The sequence below is a fragment of the Mixophyes fleayi genome, chromosome 1 (genome assembly GCF_038048845.1).
Source record: "Mixophyes fleayi isolate aMixFle1 chromosome 1, aMixFle1.hap1, whole genome shotgun sequence".
Classification (NCBI taxonomy): Eukaryota; Metazoa; Chordata; class Amphibia; order Anura; family Limnodynastidae; genus Mixophyes; species Mixophyes fleayi.
The window spans coordinates 80569923-80575922 of record NC_134402.1 but is presented as its reverse complement, the minus strand read 5'-3'; positions in this window follow the sequence as shown (position 1 = coordinate 80575922).

Sequence of the window (6000 nt, the reverse complement as noted above, 5' to 3'; positions counted from 1 at the left end):
AATCCTGCCTACGATGAACCTTAAAACTTCCCTGTGTCCTCACTAACTGATATTCCTTATTAACTTGCTTGCTTCATGAGTGCTTTACTGTTGATATTCCTTGTAATGAAATGAGTTTAATATCACCTTAACTAGCCTGTCCCTCGTTTTTCACAAAATGTGGAGCATAACAACATGTACTTTTTATAGCCTCTGATGTTCCCCAGCTCACCACAGTACAAATGCAGTGTCTAATTACATATGGATAAGGGTACATTGAAGCCATGTCTATATGAAGGTCTTTTCCACTATATGATACTCATTGTAAAAATGTATTTTGTTAATTGAATATTGTTGATATTACATTTAAGCTATTATTTGTTCTTAAAGTGAAGCCAGGTGAGTTATGGGTAAAGATCAGGTTGGGTCCAGTTCCAGGATACAGGTGAGGAAGCTGTAGCTACATTCATTCCCCCCTCCTTTCTCTACAGGAAGTCCAGAGCTGGAGCTAGGTCTTGCTCAAAAAACTTGTAAGGGGTTAATTTTAGGAGGGGTTGAAATCTATCCTATATCTGGAGGTGGGGAAGACTAATTGGTATCCATTGTCTTTCCCAGGATTAGCACAGATGTTTTATCAGGGACACAGTAGGAGAGCCATTGTGGAAGGACAGCTCATTTTCACTCGACCTCCAACACCCTGGTCCAGCACCCACTAATGTTTAAGGAGAGAGCCAGGGGTTTGCCACAAGAAGGGGAAAACACTGTGGAAATTTGACCCTGGATATAAGAAACCACTCCAGGTGGGGAGGTGATTTTTCATTCTGAGGATTGATCCCTGAAAGGTGCAGGGCTGGCTGGTGTTAAGTTTCTGTTCTCTACCAGTGGAATACATCTGCAGCTGAGATAGATCCATGGGTCTTGGATTCTGCAAGTCAGGACAGACAGGGGACTGTAACTCCTTAACCTAGTGGGGTATGGGACAGATAATGTGATAAACCTGCATGGCATTTATTTACTGTTTATATCTAACATTCTAGTGATTTTTTTATTAGAATAAATGTATTGTTGTACTTTCTAAATGCATTTGCCTGAGTGACTATAATAATCCTAGAAGGTACTGGGTAGGCTTCTCTGGCATGGAAAGGCACTCCTGGGTGGCCAGCCAGCATGAAATGGGTAGAATTGGGCCATATAAACCCAATGTCCTCACATTTCTGTATATTGTTTGCTCTATTTATGCTCTGGAATAAATAGAGCAATCTGGGGAAGGTGTCCATTCTTACAGTGCCAATACAGAAGATGAAATGAAAGTTCCAGGGGCATTTTAAAGAAGCTATTAATGGGGGAAAGTTACCTGCATATAATTTGCTGTAACGTCTAATTAGGTTTATTGCTAAATATCTGATCTGGTACAGCTGCCAATTGAATTTGAAGGTTTCTTGCAAATGTTTTTGACATTGGGTGAGAAGTTAAGGGCAGGGCCTCTGTTTTGTCTGAATTAATCTTAAAATTTGATAGCAAACCAGAATTTCTAATTTCAGGTAAAAGGGATGGGATCGAAGTATGAGGTTTCGTAAGGGTAAGAAGCACGTCATCTGCATAGAGAGCTAATATAGATGTTCTCATGACAGTCAAAATAGCAGAGATATTCTGATTGAGTTGAACTCTAGCAGCAAGGGGTTCCATCAATAATGCAAAGAGGAGGGGGAGAAAGGGGACATCCCTGCCTAGTATCATTACAAATTGAAACTAGGGGGAGGAGCAATCATAAGCTAATACTGAGGTGTTGAAATACAGTAAAGCAATTCCCTTAATAAAGGGAGCTTGGATACCAGCAGAACTAAGAATTTTGCGCATTAAGGACCACAACACACAATCAAATGCTTTTTCAGCTTAAGGGCCACCACCAGAGCAGAAGTCTTTAATTTATTAGCAGCATAGATTAAGTCAGTGACCTTTCTAATATTATCAGCTGCTTGACAGTTAGGGATGAATCCAACCTGGTCTGGATGCACCAAGAAGGTTATAACTCGGGCAAACAACTTGCTAATATTTTGGTGAATAATTTTAGATCTACATTTAATAGGGAGATAGGTCGGTAACTCGCACATAGACTGGGATTCCCTCCCTCTTTAGGAATTACCACAATGTTTGCACTAGTGGTAGCCCCTTTGCACTTCATGCACAGGAGTATATAATTAAATAAATCTATGAGCATGGGGGAAAGGGCCGGAAGCATATGTATATGTATATGCTGTGAAGCCATTAGGGCCTGGGATGGAAGTATTTTTAAGAGATTTCATAGTGAGTTTCAATTCCTCAGACACTATTTCTCTATTTATAAAAGTTAGTTGTGAGCCAGACAGAGTAGGGAGTTGACATGACACCAAGAATTGTTTCATTCTAGCTCAAAGGTCCTTGGGAGGGGGATTGTCTGCATGCAAATCATAGAATTTGGAATAGATTTCACAGAAGCGATTGGCTATTTTTTGTGGGTCACAAAGCTTGTTGGAGGATGCGTCTTGTATTGAGATAATTCTGTTCTGTAGCGCAATCTATGAGCTATTAGAGAGTTTGTTCTGTGTGGATTAGTGACTAGGAACTGCACTTCTTTTGTCACATGTGTATGCTGTATCTACAAAGAATCACATCTGTCTGGTGATTGTATATCCACATATTTGCACTGTTATCTACGGAATAAACTGCATTTTGGTTGCAACAATCTGCCTAGGTGATCACAAAGAACCCACTAGGACGTGCAGTCCTCACAGTAAGCCATATTTCTGTTATTGCCAGAAGGTTGAGGTTGCTTGAGAGGAAGAGGTTGTGTCAAAATTGTTGCTACAAATGGAGCCTATGTTCCAATGGGCACATTTAAAGGACTTTGGAAGAGATGGAAGACAGGTGATGTGTTTGAGGTTTGCTGGATTTCGGCAGTGTTCAGATTTATGTGTATGAGGAATGTAGAAGGGGGACCTGAATCAGGTTATATATCACCAGCTAATAAAAGCAGAGAGAGAGATAAAGATAGGAAAGATATTTGTAAGAAGTGTGACCTTTACTTTTCCAGTGACAGGATGAGGATGTTACAGTTAGTGAATATAAATAGGACGCAAGTTCATGAGTGCTAACTAAAGGCCAGTGGAGTAGTGAGGGGGCAATATGGACAAAGGTGTCTGCAGGAAGGGTGAAGGATAATATTGTTCTTAAGATAATGGCATGAAAGTATAATAAAAAAAGCAATTTGTTAAACATTGGGATTTAATAATAAAGGGCAAATAAAAACAAAACAAACTATCTAGTGGCAATGTCCAGTGCAGAGAAGAAGCACAGTCAGTATGCAGTAGATGTAGCTTATTTCTGGATGTCTTCAGATGTTGTTCAATGTTTGCATAAATGTGTCCTCCATCCTCATGTCCTCTTCCTCCTGTTTACCGTTGCCCCTGGATCCCTCCCTCTTTTCTAAACTTCACCACTCGACTCCTGCCACGGTCTTTCCACTTCCCCCCTGCCTCTGCATCGCCATCTTTGTCCTGACCCTGTTAGTGGCACCCACACTAGTGGGCACAGGTTTCAGCCTCCTTTCTCTCCCCTCCTCCCTCCATCCCCACTCTCTGTGCACTAGCAGTTACTTTCAACTCTTTGCCTGTGCACCTGCTCTCCACTTAGTTTGACATTTTTGTGCCTCTGCACCTTATTTGTACTTTCTGTACTTATTGCACTTTTTATTTGTTCTGCCTGTATACTGTGCACTGTTACCCTGTACTGTTGTCCCATGATCTATGTGCGGCGCCGCGGACCCATTGTGGTGCCTCATAAATAAACAATAATAAAGTTAATAATAATAATGTGTTGTTTAACTATGCATTTCCCAACAAATATGTCAGAGAACCCCACTTAGTGTAGGAAACCCCAAACAGGTCACACCCCAAACACATTTCCCCTTAGACAGAATGCTAAGATATGGTTAGGAATAATACAAACTAGCTACATCTTTGCTAATAAGTCAGGTGATCAGAAAAAAACAAACATATATTGGTCTTATTAGGCGAGATGGGGCAAGGCCGTTGTCACAAATTATGCCTCACTGATCATCAGCCCAACACAGGTTAAAGCAATAGATAACAAATTAATGTTAAGTACTTTTAAGAAACACGGTTGCATAGATGAGTAGTACAAATTAATGAGAGGAGGTTCAGAGGAGCAGAGGATGAGAGTATTAACTCTAGATCTACATACCTGAAGATGAAAGAGAATAAATGATGGTTAGCTGTTATGTTGTTCAACTGTGCATTTCACAACACTTTGTGAGAGGAATCCACTTAGTGTAGGAAACCCCAAACAAGTCACACCCCAAACATATTTCTCCGTATACTTTGCTTTTTATTTATAAGTAATATCCATATAGAGGATAAAAAGATTTGCAAATACAGGGACAAGAGTAAAAAAAACCATATAGATACCTTTAGGTTGCAGACATAAGTTGTTACCAAAATAAAAATAGTTATGTAATAGGAATGTCCTAACAATCAAGAAAAGTTAACTAAAGAGGATAATTTTCATATCCTTATTTAATTCAACCGTATGTATGGCGATAGTTGACCATATATGCATCCATTATAATAGGTATGTGTTGGTATTTTTCTGCCATTGCTCCATTTGTAGATCTATAAGAATCACATATGAGAACATGCAAAAATACATCTCTTCAGTACATGCATGCACAATGAGCATGTATTTTTAATGACTCATAGAAATATTTACACACAGAAAAGTAAGGTCTTATTATTAATTTAAGAAATAAATGTCACTGGAATAAGCAGAAATTTAGAAGAAAATCCTATAAAAATTAATTCCTTAGAGTAGGTGATATTAGAGTGACTGTAGATAGGACATTTCACACTGGATTCAATACTATGCACAAGACAGACATGTGCCTTTTATGTGTCTGGCACCAATGTACTATAATGTGCTCATGGGCATTCTTATTTTAACAGTGCACAATATTTTGCCCTTGCTGTCCTCTGTATGTATGATATGTTTTTATTAAATAAATGCATACTGCAAACAACATCTTAGGACATATCATATGACAGATTTGTCCTACTCTTTCAATAATGATTACAAACAAGGTGAGTCAGCATTTAATTAAAACGTTTTATTCTCAATGCACTTTTAAAAGTGATATTAAAATGGTCCATAAACACCCACTTAAACTTTTATATTAAGCACAGTCAATAAAAATTGTATTTTTTATTGTGCTGAACTAGAGGTAAAAATTATTTTACCTGAAATGATTTTATGGTGTCTGTTAAAAAGAATATTAATCTGATAGGAGTTTGTGTAGCATTTAATTAATATCTTAGGAACACCCTAAACTGATATTCAAAGCTCCATGGCAAGGATTATTTTTAATTTAAATCTCCTACCGTACAACTAGTCTTTCAAAAAATCTAGTCAAAGGCTTAACTCTTTTTCGTTATTTTATATGAAACATGCAGTGGTTAGTACAGGATCTTGGATAAGTGAGAAACCATATATAAAAGCTGTAATCAAATTAGAACAGGAGTAAAAATATGGTCAAACAAGAATTTAATTGCACTCTTGCTTTTTGTTAAATGACATATCACAGTTTATATATCACAGTTTTGATATATGCTTAAAATAAATAAATACAATATTCATGCTCATACATGCCAATCTACCACCACCTATGTACAATAAATACATAGTTGTGGAGAATACAATTTGAGTAAAAAAAAAGGACACTTTTAAACACCCTCTTTCTCCTGCAAATAAACTACAAATATATGTATATTGTATGGTAAAAACTGTTAGGATAACGTTACTAAGTATATACCCATGGGTTTGTTCCTGTATATTCATATATGGCCTTTGTAAATTAATAGTGTAAGTGATGTCATTAACATATAACTCCAGTAGATAGGAGTTAGCCGGAGTCTTGGGGTAGCCTACTCCTTTAGAAACAATGAAAATATGGCCTTTCATTTCATGGAACAA